Raw genomic sequence first — 26125 nt, forward strand, 5'->3', positions numbered from 1 at the left:
AGCAGTTCAAAATATACATGGAATGCTGGGCTGTGTTTCCAGGGCAACAAAATGCCAAGTTTCATATTACCTTTTGCATTAATTAACGAAAGTATTTACATTTAAAGTGGCACCTTTCACATGCTTCTGAAGATTGCTACACTAGTGTAATTATAATGCTGATCAAGAAACTGTGCTTTAAAAAACTACCCACCTGCTACAGACTCGTTAAAAAAAAAAAGACCAAAAAAAACTGTTAGTGTACTGTAGATGCTTGGATTGCGTTTTTGTACTAGATCTTGAGAGTAGAGTAAGAGTGGAAAAACTGAAACACTTTCAGCAGCAGTAGCTGTGATATACATATTGTATTTACCAGTATCAAGAGAACTGCTATAAAGCAATGTCTCTACCACAAAGCAAAACAAGGAATAGTAATCACAGTTCTTGTCTGACTTCCTTCCTGACCACTGCCCATTACCCTACACTCCACCATGGCCTTTAGACAAGTATAACAGAGATTTCATTTGTAGGCTATTTCCAGTCTGCCAGCAATGATCATTATATCGCTATATTGAAGACTCTAAGGTGAAGTCATGACAACTGAAATAAGCCCACGGTAAAAGAGGAATGTCTGCCAAGAGCAGACATCAACAGTGGTAGGACCAGGGGTAAGTTACCTGCCATATGTATAAATTCTTAGCCAGCAAGTTCAAACATATACACTCATACATGTTATACTCACTAACCTCTATTTGAGGAAAATAGCATAATGGTTAAATGGCCAGGCTTCAACTCTCTGACCTGGGTTTGATCTCATTGCCAGCTATTTCCTCGATAGCTGTTGTGTGTTTTTAGGCAAGCTACTTAATTTCTTCTGATTTTCCTTTTTCTTACCTATAAAATGAGGAAAATAAAGACTATCCATTGAAAAGCTTGTAAAGAAGCTCAATTAGTAACATATGATCATGTGCTCAGCACATGAAGGAAGGCTGCTTTATGATCTCTACTCTCACCACTTTTACTCAAAATAGTTTTGAAAGTTCTAGCCAAGGCAATCAGAGAAGAAATAAAACAAACCCAAGTTGAAAAAAAAGAAGTAAAACAGTCAGTCTTTGCAGATGACATGATACTATACACAGAAAATCCTACAGATGTTACCAGAAAACTACTAGTGCTCCTCAGTGAATTTGGTAAAGTTGCAGGATACAAAATTAATACACAGAAAGTACTTGCACTGCTGTACACAAACAATGAAAGATCAGAAAGAGACATTAAGGAAACAATCCCAATTACCACTGCATCAAAAAGAATAAAATACCTAGGGATAAACCTACTTATGAGACAAAAGACCTTTACTCTGAAAACTCTAAGAAACTGAAGATGACAGAAACCCGATGGGAGGATGTATCATTTTCTTGGACTGAAAGAATCAACACTGTCAAAATGATGATACTACCTAAGGCAACATACAGATTCAATGCAATCCCTATCAAATTACCAATGGCATTTTTCACAGAAAGAGAGCAAAAACTTTTAAAATTTATGTGGAAACACAAAAGACCCTTACTACCCAAAGCCATCTTGAGAAAGAAAAATGGAACTGGAGGACTCAGACTCCCTGACACCTCAGCTATATGACAAAAATATAGTAATGAAAACAGCATGGTACTGGCACAAGAAAACAGAAATAGAGATCAATGGAACAGAATAGGAAGCCCAGAAATAAATCCACACACCTGTGGCCAACTAATCTATGACAAGAAAGCAAAAATATACAATGGAGAAAAGACAGTCTCTTCAATAAGTGGTGCTGGGAAAACTGAACAGATGCAAATAACATACTGAAACTAGAACAATCTCTAACACGATACACAAAAATAAACTCAAAAGGATCAAAGACCTAAATGCAAGGCTGGACACTACAAAACTCATAGAGGAAAATATCTTTTGACCTAAATCACAGTGATATCCTTTTTGATCCACCACCTAGAATAATAAACATAAAAACAAAAATAAACAAATGGGATCTAGTTAAACTTAAAACCTTCTGCACAGCAAAGGAAACCGTCAACAAAACAACCCACAGAATAGGAGACACTTACAAAGTGACCAACAGGGTTTAATCTCCAAAATATACAAATAGCTCATGCAGCTCAATACAAAAAAAACAAAAACAAAAAAACCACAACCCAATAAAAAAAAAAGGACAGAAGATCTAAATAGACATTTCTCCAAAGAAGACATACAGATGGCCAAAAAGCACATGAAAAGATGCTCAACAGCACCAATTATCAGAGAAATGCAAATCAAAACTACAATGAAGAATCACCCCACACATGATCGGAATGGCCATCACCAAAAAGTTTACAAATAATAAACACTGGAGAAGAGGTGGAGAAGAGAGAACCCTCCTACACTGTTGGTAGGAACGTAAACTTGTACAGTCACTATGGAGAACACTATGGAAGTTCCTTAAAAAGCTAAAGAGAGAACTACCGTATGACCTAGCAACCCCACTCCTGGGCATACATCCAGAGAAAGTCATAATATGAAAAGATACACGTACCCCAATGTTCACTGCAGCAATATTTACGGCAGCCAAGACAAAGAAGAAACCCATCGAGGAATGGATAAAGATGTGGTACATATAAGCAACTGAATATTACTTAACCATAAAAAAGAAATAACATTCCATGCAGCAACATGGATGGACTAGAAGTTAGTCAGACAACGGCAAAAGCAAGGTAGGTGGCTGGCTTTGAGAAGAAAAGAATTGTAAGATGGAATAGCAACTAGACTGTGAGGAGAGCTCAGAAATGAAATTCAGGGCACTTCTTTGTGAGAACTGCAAAAAAATGACTCTCATCTTGCAGCTTAAGATCAAGGTAAGATTTCATGAAAGAAGAGGTACAGATACTCAATTATTTAATAGGCAATTACTGAACACTTATTACATGTAGAATACTTTTTAAGGTCTTTTGTTAATTATCAAGTTTTATTAGACAAGATGTACTCAAAATGCAGACAATCTCAACAAATTGATAATATCACAGAGCTAGGTCCCGTGTGACCAGTGTGACCTGAGTGATGCAAGCTAACTTCTACCAGTGGGCAAGTCAAGGGTTACTACTGGCTGGAGTGATCTGAAATGGCATCATGGAGTTTGAACACTTGGGATCTGGCAGACATTTAAAAGTGAATGCCTAGGGCAAGAGCAGGGTCCAATTTACAGATCAAATACAATCAGTACTCATTAAGCAAAACTGAATGAGCCAGGAAAGTTAATTCCATAAATGTAGGCTATATGTTAGGGATTAGTGATACCTGGCTGGAAAATTAGGTTGGAACCAAAGTATACAAACAGTCTGGGCTATTTTTGAAATATGTGGCACGAAGAAGAGGAATGACCCTTAGTGGGTAGAAAGGCTTGGGTAATCATTTTATTCCTCTTCTAACTTCACATCTAGTATATGATAGTAGATCTACTGATGACTATGAGAATATATGAGTCACACAGTTTTATCACCTTAATAAAGGTTACTTGGACAGACACTTCATCGAGTCATAAAATAAGTGAATGATGATCTCTATTTTACAACTGGGAATTGCAAATCGAAGGAGCCATGAATACAACTTGTAAAACACAGCACTATTCAGTGTCTTAATTGGAAAAGAGGCCTGATTCTGTTATAAAAACTAAGAATATGACTTCAAGTAGACTATAATATTTATGAATTTAACTAAGGTCAAATATCTTATTTTAAACTAATGATTAGACTATTAAAGTGAAAGCAGGATTCTAATTTGAAATTTGTTAATAATATTTTCTCTTCTTTGAAAGTTGGCCATGAACAAAATTTGAATATAAACAGCAGAAATAGGAAACAGGTTAGAGCTTGATTTAGGACGATATTACACAGAACAAAGAGAAGAGGGCACAAAATGTGAAGGGAGAAGAGGCGCTGGTGAAGAAGCTAAAAAGTGAACCACAGATGCGAGGATATTAAAAGTACATCATGAAGAACAGTAGAAGAGAGTGAAAATTTGAGAGAGGATACAGACCGACCTATTATTCTCACAGAGTTGAAAAGACACTGCAGCTAGAAAATTAGATATCCACAATGCCGCCACCTCCTACTTGGAAGACCCTCACCTTCCTTTTCTGACCTGCTCCTGATGTGACAGAGGGGGAGCTGTATCAGCTTCCCTCAAAGACCCCGAGATGGAGTATACACATGGCTGCCCCAAAAAAGAGGCGGAACAGCAACTTCCCGTGGCCTGGATTTGAAAGAACGTCCCCAGAGTGGCACCATGTGTCTTCTCGCGTTCTGTGAATCTGCTGCCAACTTAGCTCCTAGCTACAGGCAGAGAAATGACAAAGAAAATGTTACTGAACTACAGGAGAAGGAACTCCTACAGCAAAAAAGGAGTCAGAAATGTGCTATGTGTTACCATCAGGTTCATGAACCTTTCCTCACAGTAGAAAACATGCTGAAATGTAAGCCCAAAGGGCCCCCAAACCTTCTCAAAGCAGGGCTCAGAGCTCTAGGGAAAGCCATCTGGACACTGGTGTCCCTCTGTACCTACAGAATGCGTTAATGTCTCCAAAGCATTTCTATACATATGAGCTGAGTGATTCTTACATGACCTAAAAAAAATTTTTGTACTCCTTAATTTTTACTGGAGTATAGCTGCTTTACATGATTTTGTCTTTAAAGATGAGAAAACTGAAATCAGCAAGGCTAGCTGACCTGACAAGGATCAGAACATAAAAATCATTTTGATGGACCCACACGGAACTCGCAGTCCAGGGCTGTTAACCCGCACCACTTTCCCACACTGATATTCTGTTTCATAATGAAATTTATTTGTAATTGCCTGAATATATGTCCTTACTTGCTCAAACAATGCGTTCAGAGGAAGACAAAGTGTCTGTAGTTCAGAGTTTTAAATGACATTAATTTGATTTGGACTTTATTCAGCAAATACTTATTGAGGCTCAACTATGTTCCAGGCACAGGTAAGTGCTGGAGATACAAAATCAAATAAGACAGAGTCATTATCCTTAAAAAGTTCACCTTAGATTGGTTTTTCTCCAGAAGCACAGTTTGTCCAAAGTCAAAAATGTCTGCAGTCAAAATCAAATGTACTGCTGCCAAAGATGCAGATATCAAAACAAATTAAAAAGAATCTGTAGTATATTGCAGTAATAAGATACCAAGATCTTAAAAAAATAAAGCGCTCAGATGCCACTCTCCAAATAAATATCCAGGTCAACCATGTGAATCACTACCAAGCACTTGGCCAAAAAGATCTAACAGTAGAGCCCAAATGATTACACTCTGCAAAGAAAAGTAATACCTAGAAAAGAGAGAGGAAAAAAAATTACACAGAAGCATTAATACTTACTTTCACGGTGATTCCAACCTCAACTAACATGGGCATGTAAACTAGCCTCAGGAGTTTCCCGAATTGTTTTTCAAACCTATATTCAATTCAGAGTTAAATGTTCTTTTTACGTTGGAAAGAGATCTAAAAGGAAGCTTCTTAAAATGTAATAAAATTCTGGAATCATAAACATGACAGTTTATCACTGGACTACAACAGAATATAAAAATCATTCTTTCTTTCAATTTTCTCAAAGCCCAGAGGCTTACAGAAACAAATACTAGCAAGTCAAAACAAATACCGGGCAACTTTTGCCTCTGTCCCTAAGAAGATTCTAGTATCCTCTTTACCCCATGAGTGTTTCTGAATAGGAAGGCAAGTGCTTTGGCACCACTATGGAAGGTGATATGAATACCGAGCCTGATATATCAGAGTGTACTTTCAGGAGGATGAGATACATCACCACAATTTCATGTTAATTTAAATTTAAACGTGCCTGGATGTTTGTGGAGCTAACAAGTAATGCTTTTATGAGATTAGGTGATATGGGAAATAAGTGTTCTTCCAGGCTGAGAGGAGGAATCAGCACTTCAAAAGATTTAAGATCAAGGTCATCTGCTGTCACTCACTAGCTGTCTGACCTTGGAGAAGTTTCTCCCCTGGCTTACATCCTTTATCTACAAAAGAAGGGAAAATCAGTGTCTGTCCTCTCATGTTTACAGGCTCTCATATTAAGATGATAAACAAAAAATGAGGTAACAATGCACTTTTGCACAGATAAAAAGTAATTATAATTTGACCTTTATTTTGATGACCCACAATTTCACTCCAATTGATGGGTAGTCAAATGGACTTTTGAGAGGTTTGTTCAACTTCATCCCAATCTGACTGAGCATTCCTGAAGGCCAGGAGTCAGTGTGATCAGTCTCCAGCACTCTCACTTAAGGAAGCACGTTACTGAGGGATGTAACTAGCCAGCTCCGGAGCCAACAGCTCAGATGGGAAGGAGGAGACGGGGAAGGAATCCGCACGTGCTTTCTTGCTAATTCTTTCACTGACTACATTATTTATATGGTGCAGTGCATTTCAAGATTGTTACGTACAGTTTTGTTTTGTAAAGTGGCCCAAAGGTGGGAACAGGGACTAAATCAGCCCTAGCAACTGCGTAATCAAGTACAAGGTTGCACCTTTCAGAAAAAGGTGCCTTTTCTCTAATTTATCCACCTAGAAGAGGCAGTCTTTTTCTTATTTGCACAGATGCCCTAAATGCTCTTTGAGGTCCTGGTCACATGTCTGAGACTTTCAACCATCACTTGAGCCTCTCTACTAGGGAGAGGAAAGATGGAATTTATATTCAAATAAGGTCTTTCAAAGACACTTCAGTTAATAAGGTTGTTAAACACAGGAAAAAGGGAATAATGGAGGTTGAACAGAGGTGGAGAGAATTGTGGACTTTTAATTAAAACAAATGTGATGCTACTGGATAAAAAGGTGGATCAGCGGAACAACACAGAAAGTTTAGACACAGGGCCAAACCGAAATAAGAAGTTAGGGCACGATAAGGCAGCATTTTATATCACTAGGCAAAAAAAAAAAAAAAGATTATTCAATAAATGGCATTAGGTTAATTAGGAAGCCATTTGCTTTAAGCATGTGAGGGGGCCCATGTTTGTATGAATCCGTACCTCACACAATTAAACCAAAATAAACTCCAGATGAATTATATATTTACACATGAAAAACAAAAGCATACATTCACTGATGGAAAATATGGAAAAATTTCTTGAGACAGAGTGCCACTCTTAGTCTGATGCAAAAGCCATAAAAATAAATGAATTACATGAAAAATTAAAATGTCTACATAGCAGAAACTATCATAAAATAAAGCAATTAAAAAACAAACCCAAAAAGTAATAAGAAAAATATTCATCAATTCAAGGTCATTCCCTAACATCGAGAGGTCCTACAGATCAATAAGAGACCAACAACTCAGCAGAAAGACAGGATAAAAGGTAAGTTCACAGAAATGTGAACACTTACACATGTAAGAATAGGTCAACTTCACCAATTAAAAAAAAAAAATGCAAAATAAAACTCCATTGAGAAGCTATGTATCTGTTCAAAATGTTAACTTATAATTTAAAATCTTCTTAAGGAGAAAACTCCAGGCCCAGATGATTTCACTGGTAAATACTTTCAAATGTGGAAGAAATAATATAAATCTTATACAAAAATTTCAGACAATAAAAGGAGAAAATACTTTCCAATACATTTTATGACATCATCTAATCCTGATGCTAAAACCACACAAAGATGTTACAAGCAAAGAAATTTAGACCTGTATTACTGACAACAAAGACACAAATGTGTCTACCAAATATTAATAAACTAAATACCTATCGAAACAATACATTCTTGGGCATTTATCTTAAGAATGCTAGGTGGATTAACATTTAAAAAAGAATCAGAGTAATTCAGTACTATAACAGAATGGAGAAGATAATCCATATGACAGCCTCTATATCTGTAGAAACAGTACTGGAAAAGACCCTGATGCTGGGAAAAATTGAAGCTAAGAAGAGAAGAGGGCGACGGAAGATGAGATGGGTGGATCGTATCACTGACTCAAGGGACATGAGTTTGAGCAAACTTAGGCAGATAGTGATGGACAGAGAAGCCTGGTGTGCTGCAGTTCATGGGGCCGCAGTCAGACACAACTCTGTGACTGAACAACAACAAGCATATTGCTGACCATAGATTTAACAAAATCCCAATCAGAATTTCAGCAGGAATTCTGTGTAACAGAAACTGACAATCTAATTCTAGTATATGGAAAGTAAAGAACCTAAATAACCATAATAATATTGAAAAAAGAACAAAGTTGAAGGACTCACAGTCCCTGGCTTCAGGACACGTAATTAAGAATGTATTAGCATCTGAATCAATTAGACAAATCAATGGAAAAGAAGAGAGAAAACAGAAAAATTCATATGGAAAAAATGAATGCTTACACTTATCTCATACCATACAAAGAATCAGTTAGAGATATAAAATTAAATTGTGACTTAAATTTAAAACTACAATGTTTTTAAGAAGAAAACAGAAGAGTATCTATGACAAGGGACAGGCAATACTACTTAGAACACAGAAAACAATAACCACGGGAAACTGCCAAATTAGATTTCATCAAAATTAAAAATGTCTGTTCATCAAAGCTCACCTTTAAGAAACTAAAGAGAAAAGCTTATATTAGGAGAAAATATCTGCAAAACATCTCCAATAACTAATAATGAGAACAGGATTATTTATTGTCAGAAGGGAGCTACAAAATAAGGTAAAGGGTAAGACCAAAATGAAAGCTGAATTGTTAGACTTGGATAGATTGATTTTCTAGCTGTGACCACCGAGAATCCCTGGGTACAATGACACTCCAATAGCAATGAGCACAGCTGACATCCAGATACTGACTTCTGAATACCACTCTGCTCTAAAAAGAACCAGGACTCTGGCAAATTGGCTAATTCCAGGAGTGGGGCAGGTAAAGTATAAGATGAGACTACAATATCTTCCTGTGATAGAAAATAAGAAAATGCTCAAAGAACGACAGAGACGTAACAGAACAACACAAGAGAGATGGTCTCCTACTGACCAAATCTGGGACAATTTGGCAATCGAAATATTACTAAGTAATGGATCAGAACTGAGTAAAATACAGTCAAGAGCCCTTATGATAGAAATAAATGAATACATACATAAATGAAGGGAAAGAACAAGTTCTTTCTTACAAGAGAATGCTAACTGAAATACAGACAGAATGATGCAATTAGAAAATCATCAAGGCTTCCCTAGTGGCGCAGTGGTAGACAATCTGCCTGCCAATGCAGGAGACAAGTTCAGTTCCTGCTCTGGGAAGATCCCACGTGCTGCAGAGCAAGTGAGCCCATGCACCACAACCATCAAGCCTGTGCTCAGAGCCTGGGAGCTGCAACTGCTGAAGTCTCTGTGCCCAAGTGCCTGTGCTCCGAAACGAGAGAAGCCATCGCAATGGGAAGCCCGCACACCACACCTAGAAAGCAGCCCCTGCTCGCCCCAGCTAGAGAAGAGGCCCGCACAGCAACAAAGACCCAGCACAGTCATCAATAAACAAATAAAATTATTTTTAAAGTTTACTGAAAGAGAAGTGCTAAATAAAGGAAGCAATGTTCCATGTTATTGTATCTGTAAAATTAATGCAAGTCCAATCAAACTACTGAAATCCCGAGTAGAAGACCATGCCATCCTCACTTCCACCTTACGTTGCCAATTGGCTCTTTACGGTGCTATACGACTTTAACTCTCACTAGTCGTCAGTCAGTTCCCATTGCTCCTTTTCTTTGACACAATTAATAGTGTTAAAACTCTTCATTTTCACATTTGATAAGTGTGAGAATATGTAGCATTTTAATCTGCAACAGAATTAATAATCAGTGAGCACCTTTTCATATATTTAATGCCCACTCGGATTTTTTAGTCTGTGAATTGCGGATTAATACCCTCTACCCATTTCTCTATTATCTTCTTACCTTATCGATCTATAGATGTATTCTCATCTTTGCCAGTTACACACATTTTGAGTTTTTTCCTTGTCTTTGGTTTGTCTTTTAATTTGCTATAGCTATATATAGCTATATATATATATCTTGTGATATAGAACTTTACAATTTTAATTCATTAAAATTCATCAATCTCTTATCAGTATTTTTGTCTTATTCAAAAAAGTCATACAAATATTAATATGTTCCTATACTTTTTTATGGAAGCTTTATATTTTGCTTTTTCCATTTAAGTTTTAAACTAGCTTTAAAAAAATGTGTGTGCACTTATGTTTTGAGATTAACTTTTTTTCATATAATCAATTGTTCAAATGCCATTTATTAACTAGTCCTTCTCCTGTGATACATATAAAACACCTCAAGTTTCCATGTGTACAAATACATTTCTGGGCTCTCTATTCTGTTGTACCAGTCTGTTTATCTAAGTCTAATCCTACATCTCATTCTTATTTATTGTAGCTTCCTACTAATTCTTGTTATCTACCTTGAAAAGCAATAATTTTATCTTTAACCTCCTTAAAGGTGTCTTAGTATTTTTGGCCCTTTACTCTTTCACTGAATTTTAGGATCGTCTCAGGTTCCAAAAAAAATTTTGCTGAGACTTTAGTTGGAATTACACTGAATTTATAGCTGAAAGCTGAGTTAGTGCTAAGTATTTTAAAACAAATAAAATGAAAGGTGTAGCAAAGTGTGGTAGGAAGCACATTAATAAGTGAGTGATTTTTTTCCCCATAAAAACTGAAAAAAGTATGTAATTTTTTCATAAGCAAAATATACTTTCAAAAATATGGCAAATTTTTCATGTTCTAACCTATCCTGTAAGGCCACAGGGGTTAGCCTGGTTTTCCCTATAATAACAGACTACATAAAGAGAAACTCTTAAGTTTCCACTGCTGGGGGGGGGAGAAAAAAACCAGTAAAATAAAACAAAATAAAGAATGGAGAACGCTGACAACATTGAGCACTTTAATCCATTCTGAGCTGTTCTTGTGTACTACAGGTATCAGAGCTAAAATCATTGGCAGGGGTCCCTCAGTTTCTATTTCACTGTTTAATGTTTTTCTGTCATGCTCCCAGCCTTCAGAACACAGTTCTCTTTTTATGTCTAATCTGCATCTTGATTGGCAATTCAATAACATCTTATCGGAGATCAGTTTTGGTGCAGGTTGTCCCTAATGGGAAATCACCTTCTTTAGGTGGCTCCTTGTCACCACAGATGGGAAGCAGGTGACTTTCTGCTGCCCTCTTCTGGTTTCAGTTGCTGTAAAGCTTAAGCAATATGGGTATATATATGAGCCCTTCCTATTTTAGGGTCAGACAGCTTTCCAAAAAATGTGATGTCCTTTCAATCTGGGTGTATAACTACTCCTGTTTGTTCACAGATACTCCTGTAAGCATCTATTCCTCCCTACCCCTGAGCCATGATAATCTTTTTACCTTGATGTCCTTGGGGGTGACAGTGGTGAAGATGGAGGGAGAATATTAACCTTAGAAATCTAAACTAGAGTCAAAGTACATTTTCCCTAAGGAGAGAAGTATGGGAAAGAGACAGTTCCTGTTCTTCAAGATGCTGCAATTGAGTGAAACCAACACTAAAGCCTAGTTAATTGAACATCAACCTTCTCTGTCCCAAGATTGTTCTAAGGACCTCAGAATGTATTCACTTCTTCAAGTCTCATACACTTATCTTAAATCACAGGCACTATTTTAATCCCCATTTTGTGGATGAAGAAACTGAGGGACAGAGAATGTAAGTCACCAAATCATACAGTTCATAGACAGCTGTATTCAAACTCAGACAGACTGGCTCCAGAGAGGTCATGTTCTTACCTAATATATTATACTGTTTCTTAAGTAAAGAAAAATAAGAACATATCTTTGATTAATCAAAAACAACAACAACAAAAAACTAAATAAGCACTCCTGAAAAGATAAAAGAACATTCTATAGAAGGGGTCAGAGAAATCACAAACGATGAAGATCAGAGCAAGTTTATGGACGCAGCAGGATTTAGGACAGATCTTAACAGACAGGCTGTTGCAGGATGAGATGGAGAATGGAGGGAAAAACAGGGGCAAAGACAACAGAGTAGAGAGCACATTCAGAAAGCAGCAGTCCATCATGGTTGAGTCTAAAAACACCGTGAAGTGTGCCACACACGTGACCGGTTACTACCCGCTATTAAGTCAGCAAATGGAGGATTATAACGATCTATATGTACAAATTCCACAAAGTTCTCATTTTAACAAATAATTGGGATGTCCCTCCCATCAAAACTCTGCCTGGGCTTTTATCAATAGAGACTAATGACTGATTTAAGTTTCCCCTCCGAGCAGCATCCATCATGGAGCTGTAAAACAGTCAGCATGCAATACACACAGTATTCATGTGCTGTGGTGGCTGGGTGTTGAAGACCTGGTTTAAGTCCCAGCTTTGCCCACCATGAGCTACAAAACTAGTGACACATTTGTCTTAATATCAGCACTTATATTAAACAAGAACAGATTTCAAAATAGACTCTTGCCTGGTTGAAAAAAATAACAAATGTAACAGGAAATCTGGCATGGAAATGACAGGAGCCAAGAGCACTAAAGAGAATGCACATCAAATACGTCTAGTTTCTCAAATGTTCTCTTGTCTACACCCATAGGATTTGGAAATACTTGGGAATTCATTTGCTATTGACCTCAAAATTCATGATGCAATCAACTGAAACCTCTGTTCTCAAAAATCTCTTCCTGAAGCTTCTGTTTACTCATCTCTCCCTTAAATACTGCACCAGCTCCTGAAAAGATCTTAATTATCTTTAAATCTAAACCTCAATACAAAACCATACCAAAGTCTCTTTGTTTAATAAATGAAATCTGTTCAGTTATACTTTCTCTCTGTCCTATAGCTTTAATTCCTGGCACCATAATTATGACTTCATAGCTAATGAAAATAGCCAGTAAATAGATTTTTAGCTCAAAGGACTCTACACTGTAGAAAACACTTTGGATATATCTTGTTATAGGAACATAGGAGATTTTAGGTTTAATTTGCAGAGGTTTCTGCAGCTATTGGAATAGATCAACTTTAGCCCTCTCTTTCTAAATCCCATGTATACACAAGGAATTTTTGTGGGCCTTTCAGACAAAAATGATAGGAAAATGTCAAATATATACAGTACAGAAATTAGTTCCCTGGAAAACAAGAGCGAATACCCTACTTTCATACCAAGAATTGTGCCAATGGAACTTACAGGTAAGATGGTAAATGAAGAAGCCTGCCTCCCAAATCTGGAAGAGAATGAGTGATTCCCTATCCTTTCTGTTTAGTTTTACATCTGTTAGCTGTTCTGTTGATATTCCTGGTTAAAGTATTTGAACTTCAGTTCAACTATTTAAATAAGGCTCTGAATGAGAATCTAAACAAAAACTATAACCTTATACTTTCAAAGGCTGGTCTGCCTCAGTCTCTGTGGCTCAGTCATCATCCTAAAGGATGATGCCGTTAAAATGCTACACTCAATATGCCAGCAAATTTGGAAAACTCAGCAGTGGCCACAGGACTGAAAAAGGTCAGTTTTCATTCCAATCCCAAAGAAAGGCAATGCCAAAGAATGCTCAAACTACCACACAATTACACTCATCTTACATGCTAACAAAGTAATGCTCAAAATTCTTCAAGCCAGGCTTCAACAGTACGTGAACTGACAACTTCCAGATGTTCAGGCTGGATTTAGAAAAAGTAGAGGCACCAGAGATCAAATTGCCAACATCCATTGGACCATCGAAAAAGCAAGAGAGTTCCAGAAAAACTTCTGGGACTACTTCTGAATCTACTTCTGCTTTACTGATTACACCAAAGCCTTTGACTGTGTGGATCACAACAAACTGCAAAATCCTTCAAGAGATGGGAATACCAGACCACCTTACCTGCCTCCTGAGAAAACTGTATGCAGGTCAAGAAGCAAGTTAGAACTGGACATGGAACAACAGACTGGTTCCAAACAGGGAAAGGAGTACATCAAGGCTGTATATTGTCATCCTGTTTATTTAACTTATATGCAGAGTACATCATGTGAAATGCCGGGTTGGATGAAGCACAAGCTGGAATCAAGACTACCGGGACAAATATCAATAACCTCAGATATGCAGATGACACCACCCTTATGGAAGAAAGTGAAGAGGATCAGCCTCTTGATGAAAGTGAAAGAGGACAGTGAAAAAGCTAGCTTAAAACTCAATGTTCAAAAAACAAAGATCATAGCATTCAGTTCCATGACTTCTTGGGAAACAGATGTAGAAACAATGGAAACAGTGACAGACTTACTTTCTTGGGCTCCAAAATCACTGCAAATGGTGATTGCAGCCATGAAATTAAAAGACGCTTGCTCCTTGGAAGAAAAGCTAAGACAAAACTAGAGAGCGTATTCAAAAGCAGAGACATTATTTTGCCAACAAAGGTCCATCTAGTCAAAGCTATGGTTTTTCCAGTAGTCATGTATGGATGTGAGAGTTGGACCATAAAGAAGGCTGAGCACTGAAGAATTGATGCTTTTGAACTGTGGTGTTGGAGAAGGCTCTTGATGGTCCCTCGGACTGCAAGGAGATCAAACCAGTCCTGAATATTCACTGGAAGGACTGATGCTGAAGCTGAAACCCCAATACTTTGGCCACATGATACGAAGAAATGACTCACTATAAAAGACCCTGATGCTGGGAAAGACTGAAGGCAGGAGGAGAAGGGGACGACAGAAGATAAGATGGTTGGATGGCATCACTGACTCGACGCACATGAGTTGGAGCAAACTCTGTGAGTTGGTGAAGGACAGGGAAGCCTGGTGTGCTGCTGTTCATGAGGTCGCAAAGAGTTGGACACGACTGAGCGACCGAACTGAACTGATACTTTTAAAGTATGAAGCTCCTGGTAATAAAATTCTAATGTCTACATCTCTATGGGCTTCCCTGGTGGCTCAGAGGGTAAAGTGTCTGCCTGTGGGAGACCTGGGTTCGATCCCTGGGTTGGGAAGGTCCCCTGGAGAAAGAAATGGCAACCCACTCCAGTACTCTTGTCTGGGAAATTCCACAGACAGAGGAGCCTGGTAGGCTACAGACCGTGGGACTGCAAACAGTCGCATATGACTGAGCAACTTCTACATCTCTGCATCAGTGAGACTGAGAAATACAGGTTTCAGATATGTAAGGTCCCTTGAGAGGGATCCAGGATCATTTGCTCATCTAGGAAGCTGATGTCCAGGTAGTTCATTAATTCCAAGTAACCCATCAACCCAGGAAACAGGTCCTGAAAACACAGGTCCTGACTCTTTCCTCCCATTGTGATTCCTTCAGGGTCTTTTCAGCACTTCTTCCCCCATGACTATGTATTTTTAACTGGTGAACCTCTGTATATGTTTGGTTTTTCTGGGTTTAGTTAAATTCAGGTCACTCTGTTAAGAGGTATTTAGTGTTCACTGTGTATTCTGGTTTATTACCTAGACTGCCTCAAGAAAAAGAACCAGCACAAAGAGGCACGCTGGTCTAGCTGATGAGCCCCTGAACCTGAAGTCCAGCCTTATTCCACAACTAGAGCTCAGACCTGTCACACAGCAACAACTGGTTACTCTTCCTAAGTCTTAACTTCTCAGAAGCTGAGAGTTAGCAGGACTTTAGAGAGCACCTAGTCTCTCCTAGTACCAGGATATCAGGCAGGCCCTAACGCAGGTATGTTTTGCAGCTGTCCTGTCTCCAAAGGTCTATGGCCAGTAGGTATAAGATGTGATGCAGCAAACCTGGAAATAGATATGTGAACAATGAAGAGGCAAAAGAAAAACCCACCCCCTTGCTGTCTGCTAAAGGTACTTCCAATACTTTGTACAATACTGGTACAGTCAATGTACCAGACATTTCCTCATTAACTGAGGTTCAATTTCAGTTCATTTTTGACCTTCCCTGTTTTCTAACTCTATATTCATCCTGTCACTAATCCTATTGACTTTTCCTTCTTGTGTGCAAAATATCTCTCTTCATTTCCACTGTCAATTACTACAAGACAGGCCTTTTATCACCTTAAGTATAGACAATAAATTTCCCTCCAACATTTAATCTCTTTCAGTCCAAAATTTACTGTTACTAATGTTCTTGAAATACTTTTATCATACACACTGCTCAAGAATCTACTGACAACTAACAATCCTGCAGAAGTCTTAGCTGCTCAGTTGTGTCCGATTGTTTATGACCCCATAGAATGCAGCCTACCAGGCTCCTCTGTCCATGGAATTCCTCAGGCAAGAATACCGGAGTGGGTTGCCATTCCCTTTTCCAGGGGATCCTCCTAACGCAGGGATTGAACCTGGGTTTCTTGCATTGCAGGCAGATTCTTTACCATCTGAGCCATCAGGGGAGGCCCCCAAAATATGCTCCTCTGTCCATGGAACTCTCCAGGCAGGACTACTTGAATGGGTTACCATTCCCTTCTTCAGGGGATCCTCCTGTCACGGGGATCTAACCAGGTCTCCTGCATTGCAGGCAGATTCTTTATTGTCTGAGCCTCCAGAAAATAATCTTGAGGCTCTTTTTAAAAGTACTTTTTGAAAAACTAATATACACAGGCCTTGATGGACATAATCTGTTTGTAACGGGTATTATTCCACATGTATGCAGTGTGTCAGGAGTTCTGAGAAGTGAAATTATTGGTCAAAGGATATGTGTGTTCATAATTTTGATAGTGAAAGTCGCTCAGTCATGTCCAACTGTTTGTGACCCCATGGACTCTGCAACCCCATGGATACTCCATGGAATTCTCCAGGCCAGAATACTGGAGTGGGTAGCCTTTCCCTTCTCCAGGGGATCTTCCCGACCCAGGAATCGAACCAGGGTCTCCTGCATTGCAGTGGATTTTTTTACCAACTGAGCTGTCAGGGAATGTTGCCCAAGTTCTCTCTACAGAAGCTGTACCAGTTTACATATCCTCGAGCAATGTATGATGCTGCCAGCATGCTATTCTCTCTATAATCTGCCTTACTCCCGGGAAGGCCCCTGTAAATCCCCATAAAGTTAGTTCTCACCCCACTCTATTTTACCTAGTTATCCCCAGCCAATTTATAAACCTTCTGATTGTAGTGATTCATATCCTTCCTTTGAACATACCACAGTTCTGGCAAATTAAAAAGTACTTCTCTTAAACCTTCTATTGGCTTCGGAACTTCCTTTATAAACAGAGATGAGAATCATTTGTCTTACAGACTTGAAATCCGAAATTCTGTCAGGACAGTTTAAATTTGTCTTCAATGGAAAAAGAGTGATTACTGACTTTCACAAGAGCAATCTCACTTCATACCCATTATAATCTTCCCGCTGTCTTATTTCTGTCTTGTTTCTAAATGTATACTGGGCTTCCCTGGTGGTTCAGCAGGTAAAGAATCTGCCTGCAATGCAGTAGACTACCTGCAGCGCAGGAGACACAGGTTTGATCCCTGGTCAGGAAGATCCCCTGGAGAAGGAAATGGCACCCTACTCCAGTACTCTTGCCTAAAAAATCCCATGGACAGAGGAGCCTGGGGCGCTACAGTCCATGGGGTCACAAGAGTCAGACATGACTGAGCAACTAAACCATCACCATATACTAGGCATTCAATACATATTTCTGGAATTGATCTTGCTCCTAATTTCCTTATTATTAATAAAATATTTATGTATGTATGTGCGCACATACACAGACACACACTGTGATTCTAAAATTGACATGGAATGCAAAAGACTAGGTAAAACGACTTTGAAAAAAGAAAAGAACCAAGTTGGAAGCCTTACATTACAATTTTAAGACTGACTATAAAAAACAGCCATAAAGATAGTGTAGCACTGGCATCAAGAGAGACAATGGAGACATATCCCTGGCGCTCTAGTGGTTGGGACTCCATGCTTCCACTGCAAGGGGCATGCGTTCTATCCTTAGTCAGGGAACTGAAATCCCACATGCTGTACAGAGCAGCCAAAGGGGGAGAAAGACAGGAGATGGGACAAAGATCAAAGGAACAAAACAGCTCAGAAAGAGACTCACTCATCTATACTCAATTGATTTTGACAAAGATTCAAAGATGCAAAAAGAATAGATTCAGTGCAGAAAGAATAGTCTTCAACAAATGGTTCTGACAGGACTAGGTATTATGCCAAAAATTTAACTTGGACCCTTACCTCATACCATATTAAAAAACGTAATAACTTAAAATGGATCATAGGCCTAATCATAGAACCTAAAACTATAAAACTTCTCAAACAAAACACAGGAGAAAAATCTGTGATGTTGGGTGAAGCAAAGATTTCTCATTTGACACCAAAGGTACAATTTAGAAAAGAAAAAACTATTAATAACAAACTGGACTTCCATCAAAAATAAAAACTGCTCTTTGAAAAATAGTATTAGTGAATAAAAAGATAAATAAAATTACAAGAGAAAAAGTTTTCAAAACTCAATAAGAAAACAAATGATTCAATAAAAGATGTGACAAAAGATTTAAACAGATAAGGACTGAAGATAAGCACATGAAAAGATGCTCAATATCAGGCAAATATTTACACAAATTAAAACCACAGCGACAGTCAGATACCATTAAACACACGCTAGCACGGTCACCTCTGCTGGCGAAAATATGGAGGCCCTGGAATTGCTGTTGGGATTGGACAATGGTAGGAACACTCTGGAATGTACGCCTACCACATGTAGATAGATATTTACCCCAAAGAAATGAAAGCATAAGTCTCTACAAAGACCTGTCTACAGACGTCGGCAGCAACAGGGACTGCTTTGGACTCCGAGGTTAAGGGCCTCCAGGGACCCATTCATTACCGCAGAGAAATCAGAGAGCAATGTGTGAGATCACTCCGGGCAAGCTGGGTGGAACGTCAGAGCCAAAGCCAGGAAAACACCCTTGAAGGTTACCTCCACACTCCTATTACCAGGCTCCAGGCTGAAAAAACAAGATCAGTAGAGGGAGAGAAGTGCAAAGTCAGGAGTGGAGTCTCCACGGGACTTTGGCAAGGTGTGGACGATGCTCCTAACAATCTGGTATCCTTTAACATTAGAGCCATTAACAGTTAACTCTCTCCCAGGCCTGCGGTAAGGATGAGCAAATAAGAACTGCAAAAAGCACTTGGCAATTTAAAGTATGAAACTGTTTATAAAAAATGCTCTAAGACTCATTTACTGCCCCTTGAGCTCTTTGCTTTTTCCTTAATAATGTTCAAACATGATGAGATCTGGCAGTATGCTAACAGAAAGATTTTAAAATTCCTTTTAGTGCTATAAAACACAATCTCTATGCCCTCAGAGAAAAATGACTACTGCTTAACTCATGAACAGTGTTCCCTCCTAATAAACTCCCCCATTCCCCTCTTCCTACAGGCAGAAATGGATTCTTACAACATAGGCCTGGGGTAGTGTACTCACCTTCTAAGGAACCATGTGGATATTTTTGCTTATTGAAAAATGAAGCTATTTTGGTCCTTCCTTTTCAAGGCTGGCTGCCAACCTGGGACCTGGAGACGTGCAGGCTGCCATCTGCCTCACCCCAGCTGTTCCTGACCTGCCATCCGTCTCCAACTGGGGACGCCTGGTATATGCCAGGTCAGTTAAGCCATGGATGAAAGACGCCTGAGGCCCAGGTACAGCGTGGATGAAAATGCTGGCAGCACATTGCCTGCCACGCAACCTTGACTTCCTCTCATTAATGGGTGGCACGCCACTCTCCATGACAACAGAGAGCTGCATTCTGAGAAAAACAGAGCTTTTCATGGAGCTCTGCAGAGATCTTTTCTTATTGTGTGACAATTAATGCGGCATTCCCGACATTTTTGCTAAAACCCGAAAGGCTACCTTTTTAAAAAATGTATTCTTAAAATATAAAATGCTAAGTCAATGTTAGAAATTTCTATCACTTATCCTTCAGGACTAACCATTTATGTTGCAGATTAAATTATCAGTTTAGATTATTGATGCATGAATAGTAAAAGAAGCAAGTTTAATTTCATGCATCTCTAAACTGCCACCGTGCTAAAATGATTTCAAAGTCTAAATATGGCTTTAAAAATGCAATTTGCAAACATCCTCAGTGAAGAGGAGGATGTCTCACAGAAAGAAGGAAGTTTTATGGCTTGGTTCTGCATTCTGTTAATGTAGTAATCAAATACTAATACAGCCACTGTTAAAGCTTGTTATAAACCATGGAAGCAACACCTTTTACTGGTGCCACAGTTTCACCGACGACATGCAGCTCTGCCTCCTGGAAGGGAGACACGCAGCTTGCCTGAGGGCTCGCCCGTCGGCACGTGGGCAGCACACACTGACCTGGAGGGTCTTGAGCGCAGAACTGCTCATCAGGCGGCCAGGAGAGACACGCTGCCTCACCACTCTGGTTTCCACGGGATTCTTTCTGCCTCAGTGTTCTTAAAAATAAGTTGTAGCCCCATCTGAAATCCTTATCGATTCTTGCGCTGGGAAAGCACTGCCTCGGTTTTTCTAGCCCTGTCCCGCTGTTGACATTTCGCCCTTGTGGTTTCCCTTCTCACTGCAGGACAGACATGGCTTACCTGCACACCTTCTGTGCTGAGTGTGCTCAGTGAATCTCCATGCCTCAGTCTCTTGAGTCAGTCAAATCAAGATGCAGATCAGATTCTTAGCAGCACTATAAATTAATAGTAAGGCAAAAGGTAGGCAGCCCTTTTCCTTCAAAAGCCAATGAGAGGGCATGTGGGCAGAAAGCAAAAATTAATCTTTTGCCCAAGGCGGGGAAAAAAAATTTGCTGAATTCCTTTTACTGACATGGGACATGTAAAACTGTACTTAACACATGTAGAGCATGGATTGGCAGTCACCTTCTCACGCTCACCAGCACTGAGCAGCCTCCTCCTCTCAGCTGTCCTGTGCTGGGCTGTGCCCTCACCTTTCTCTTCCGGGCCGCCAACCTCTGCTGCTACTGTGGGCGGAAGACTGCGGCTCCTCTGCAACCTGGGGCTGGAGTGGGGCAGAGGTGATGACACCACAGTCAAGCAGAGGTGCTCCTGCCCAAGCCCGTCCTAGCACTGCTCGGACAGCATCTCAGGGCCTCCCCAGACCTCTTCTGCTCCAGTGGGGAGACAAGAGACCGCCTGTATCTACACTTCCCACATGTCACCCATATGCCTATCTAACTCTAGGAGGCTTAACTTAAAATAAGAGAAGAAAGGCTTCTTCTCAACAGGGGCTTCCCTGGTGGCTCAGTAGTACAGAATATGCCTGCCAACGCAGGAGACAGGGGTTTGATCCCGGATCTGGGAAGATCCCACAGGGTGTGAAGCAACTACTAAGCCTGTGCTCTGGAGCCCGTGAGCCGCACTACTGAGCGCGTGTGCTGCAACGACCAAGGTCCTTGTGCCTAGAGCCTGTGCTCCGCAACGAGAAGCCTGCGCACTGTAACTAGAGTAGCCCCTGCTCGCCGCAACCAGACAGAGCCTGAGTGTAGCAACAAAGACCGAGCACAGCCAAAAATAAATAAGTAAAATTATTAAAAAAAAAAAAAAAGAACTAGAAAACTTCAAAAGGCCTAGGGGAAGCAGCAGGAATAAATCCAAGTAACAGGTCTTCACAGTAAGGTTTGTAACATTTTTTTGCAGCATGAACTCTCAGGCAGTCTGATGGCACCTTCTCATAATGTTTTAAACACAGTATTATCAAGGAAACCAGTTATAGTGAAACAGAATTATCAAAACATTAAAAAGTCCCTGAGATATGGTCACATGTGCTTCTCCATTAATAAAGGAAATAACACTAGCCAGCAACAGTTAATTATAAATGCAAGTCCTAGGCAGTGACGAGCATAATTTGTCAAGATTCTGGCAACAAATCCAATGAGATATAAGAAAATCAATATAAAAAGATATTAAAAAAATCTTTATTGATGAGAAAGACACTGCTAACAGTACTGTAGTCTGCTGTCAATATTCACAACGGACAGCAATGCTAAATATTACTGGAAGGTGAGTGAAAATAAAAATGTAATTTTATTCTCATCTAGCTTCACAGACCTCCCCCTTGAATTCTCTCCCGCCAACATGATCCATAAAGCAGCTGGAGGCACAGCTTTTCTGGCTGAAGCAGCAGCCAAGGGCTGGGGGCAGAGCTGCCTGGCCTGACCCTCACAGCCTGCTGCTCTCCCAGCCTCGCACCGAGGCCCCTGTGAGGAACCCGCTCGAGGGCTCCTTGGAGGACAGTTTGCAAGCCACTCATGAAGGGATTGATCACTCAGCCTGCTGAGAGTATCCTGCAACAGCAGGCCTGTGCCTGCTGTCCTAACCTCCCAGCCACATTATACACAGGTTATGAAATCCCCAGGTCAAGTCCTTCTTATCTTGATTTATTTTGCTTTTTACTTTTTTATTCTCTTATTTTAATCATGTTTATTTTGCACAGCCCAACAGTTCTTAGCAGGTTTTGTTCTCTTGTTTCTTAGCTTTCATATTTTATTTACTTCAATTTAGCTTTTTTACTATTTTACTCATTTTTACTCTTGGGTTTGTTGTAGCGTATTATCAAGTTTTTTTGAAAAAAAAATTTCTTACTAACGCATATATATGGAATTTAGAAAGATGGTAACGATAACCCTGTATGCGAGACAGCAAAAGAAACACAGATGTATAGAACAGTCTTTTGGACTCTATGGGAGAGGGAGAGGGTAGGACGATCTGGGGGAATGGCACTGAAACATGTATAATATCATATAAGAAATGAATCGCCAGTCCAGGTTCGATACAGGATGGTTGGGGCTGGTGCACTGGGATGACTCGGAGGGATGGTACAGGGAGGGAGGTGGGAAGGGGATTCAGGATGGGGAACACATGTACGCCCGTGACGGATTCATGTTGATGTGTGGCAGAATGAATACAATATTGTAAAGTAAAAAAAAATTAAAAAATTAAAAAAAAAAAAATCTTTATTCTCCACCTATACAGCTCCTAGAATTAACTGACTTAATTATCTTTAGTTCACATTATTCTGTTTAAAGCATGATTTCTCTTTCCTTAGTATTTGTATTTACTTACAAGTAGCAGCGCAGAAGTTGGTCAAAAGGTTGTGGGTCCTCAGAGAGGAGGCTTGGGGCCCAAACAGGGGTAACTGAGTATTTGCTCTCCCTCCTGCTATCTGGGGCTTCCCTCATAGCTCAGTTGGTAAAGGATCTGCCTGCAATGCAGGAGTCCCCGGTTTGATTCCTGGATCAGGAAGATCTGCTGGAGAAGGGACAGGCTACCTGCTCCAGTATCCTTGGGCTTCCCTTGTGGCTCAGCTGGTAAAGAATCTGCCTACAATGTGGGAGACCCGGGTTTGATCCCTGGGTGGGGAAGATCCCCTGGAGAAGGGAAAGGCTACTCACTCCAGTATTCTGGCCTGGAGAATTCCATGGACTGTATAGCCCATAGGGTCACAAAGAGTCGGACAGGACTGAGTGACTTTCACTTTCGCACAATCTAAAGAGCAGCCTCTGTACGTCTCCTTAAAAGATGCCTGGGACTCTTTAATGTTGACGCCCCCAAACTTTTAAACTTCAGGAGAGTCAAAGGCTGAGTCTCTGCTGGGACGAGAGAATGGTTAACACACTGGCATGTGTCAGAAACACCCTGAACCGTGGGGCTCGGAACTGCTTACTTGTACGTCCAACTTAACGGCAGATGCTCAACCAGTTTTCCATGGACCACTCCAGGCTTTCAAACTTCTCCACCTCTCTCAGACTTCATGTAATCCCTGGGAAGATCTGATCACCAAAGATGTGGCAATGCAGCCATTACACTCTGCTTGCAGAGCCTGGTCTCTACAGGCTGAGGCAGGAAATGATTTGCACCAGTGGCAGAGGCGGCAGCCAGCCTTCCCCTCAAGAAGGATACCTCCTGGGAAATGAGAAATCCTCCAGGCCAGTCAGCAAGACAGTGTTAGTTGCAGGATTAATAAATTGCTCCTATGTTTCCATATCCTCCACTGTTAATTGCTCCTATGTTTCCATATCGTCCACTGTTTACTCCGAGATGATACCGTGTCAAAATGCTAGGCACTGCAACCATGCATGCTGAAGACTGCTGGAAATCCCACAGGCTCTTGGGGTCCTCAGGATTAACACTCCTGATTTCAATTAAAGGAGAGAAACCCCAAGAGTTCATAACTTGACCTGTAACTCTGCTGAGGCATTATTATATTTTGTATATCCTCTAAGGCTGGAAAGCAGATGATACTTAGCTGATGAACGAACACTGGCCAACCTCCATCATCTAAAGCTGATGCAGCTTTATGGTGCTGTACCAAGTCTCACACACAGACAACAGTAATATCATCAAGTCACAAGCATGTTTCTTTAAAAAAAAAAGCTGAGTAAAATAGAGCTGTATTTTCATGGCAATGGGAGGACAAAGAACAGAAATAAAAGAGTGATTAAGTCATGGTGAGAACACTAGTTTTGATTAAGCAAAGGATGGAATGTCAAATTAAACAATGGCTTAGATTTAAGATGGACAAAAACAAGAGTATCCTACATGACCTAACTAAAAATAGGAAATAGAGATTTTGTGACTTTCAATTAGACTCCAGGTTTCACAAAACTGGATGTGATATGAAGAATTAATCAAGAAGGCCATTCGGGAGGACTGAAATTTCTCAGTTAAACTTTAATGTATGAAGACAAGAACAGTGTCTAACTTATTCATCACTACATGCCCAACACTTTGGATAAATTCTGGGCACACGATGGGTGCTCAGTGAATACATGCTGAAATCAGTTCTATGCTTCAGAGGCAGAGGTAAACTTGGGACATATTTCTTCTGAGACCATGGCACTATGTCCTGAATAGAATTCTAAAAATAGTTCCTTTTATAAATTGGAACTATTTTCTGCATTTCCCAGGAACAAAGCAAACAAAGGTGCTAGCCCAGATGCCGCTTTCACCACAGACAAAAACCACCACCAAAGAAGCCCTACAGTGTCAAAGAGCCACTAAAGGAAGGTGGATTCCCTGCTCTCACCAAGGAACTCACTTGTGTTTATCTTAATGAAGGGTAGGAAAAAAGTGTTAGTCACTCAGTCATGTCTCTTTGTAATCTCATGGACTATAGGCCACCAGGTTCCTCTGTCCATGGAATTCTCCAGGCAAGAATATTGGAATGGGTTGCCATTTCCTTCTCCAGGGGATCTTTCTGACTCTGGGATCAAACCCAGGTCTACTGCAAGGCAGGCAGATTTACTATCAGAGCCACCAGGGAAGCCCAGGAAGGGTAGGAAGGCACTTGCAATTATGATTTCAGGGCCTAGAACTTAAACTTAGGACACTGTGAAAGGCAATCTGAGACTTAAAATCTTTTTTTTAAGGTTAGGAATCTCATCTACTTGAGATTTATATTTAAATAGAAAACACCAAAATGATGGTAGAATCTACCCAATTCAGAAAGAAAAAAAAGAAGTCTCATTGCTAGTTAGCAATATCACATATGAAAAAATTGGAAACATTTTCACTAATCTAAAGAAGGCTTTAAAAAATATACCCAGATGGAAATAACTGAAAACTCTCTTGATCAAAACAGAGTTAAGATCAAATGGAACTTCTAAGGCAACGCTTACTGGAAACATTTTAAATTTCAGTCCGAATCTTTTCTTGCTGCCTAGGAATTGGGACAAATCATAAATCAGGCTTTAAAAATCACAGTAAGGAATCACATGAAAAGTCAGTTTTAAGGTATCACTTCGACAGTTATTTGATAGACGAAAAATCAACTACAAGAATAAATAATTGATTTGATCAATCTTTCACATAATGAGCTTTCGGTCCTTCCAGTTTTTAGTGGTACAGATGGTACTTGAATGGACATGCTTCTTTGTACACAGGAGTGAGTACACCTGAGGTTCAGTGGGACTGTTCCCAGTTGTGAGAAAGAACGAAGCAAATGCAGCAACGCAGAAAAATTTTGGAATGGTGTTAGCTGAAAAGAGTGCTTAAATAGGTCCCATTTATTTTTGTTTTTATTTCTATTATTCTAAGAGATGGATCAAAAAAAAAAAAAAAAAAACAACTTATTGCAATGTCAGAGACTGTTCTGCCTATGTTTTCCTCTAGGAGTTTTACAGTGTCCAGTCTCATATTTAGGCCTTTCATGTATTTTGAGCTTATTTTTGTGTATGG

General features: G+C 39.8%; 1 protein-coding gene across 6 annotated transcripts in view; it reads right to left on the bottom strand.

The window, feature by feature from the left end:
* Positions 1–26125, bottom strand: part of MRPS27 (mitochondrial ribosomal protein S27) — a 101269-nt gene that overhangs the window by 43772 nt on the left and 31372 nt on the right. Inside the window, exon 1 of one of the 6 annotated variants that reach the window (XM_086361065.1) lies at positions 19386–19633. The exons of the other annotated variants lie outside the window; for them this stretch is intronic. The gene's annotated coding sequence lies outside the window, so the exon portion shown is untranslated. Of the gene's footprint in view, positions 1–19385; positions 19634–26125 lie in introns of those variants that run through there. 6 annotated transcript variants of the gene reach the window in all.

This window comes from Bos grunniens, chromosome 20 (genome assembly GCF_055505025.1).
Source record: "Bos grunniens cultivar Pamir isolate PY7600 chromosome 20, Bosgru_T2T1.0, whole genome shotgun sequence".
NCBI classification, from domain to species: Eukaryota; Metazoa; Chordata; class Mammalia; order Artiodactyla; family Bovidae; genus Bos; species Bos grunniens.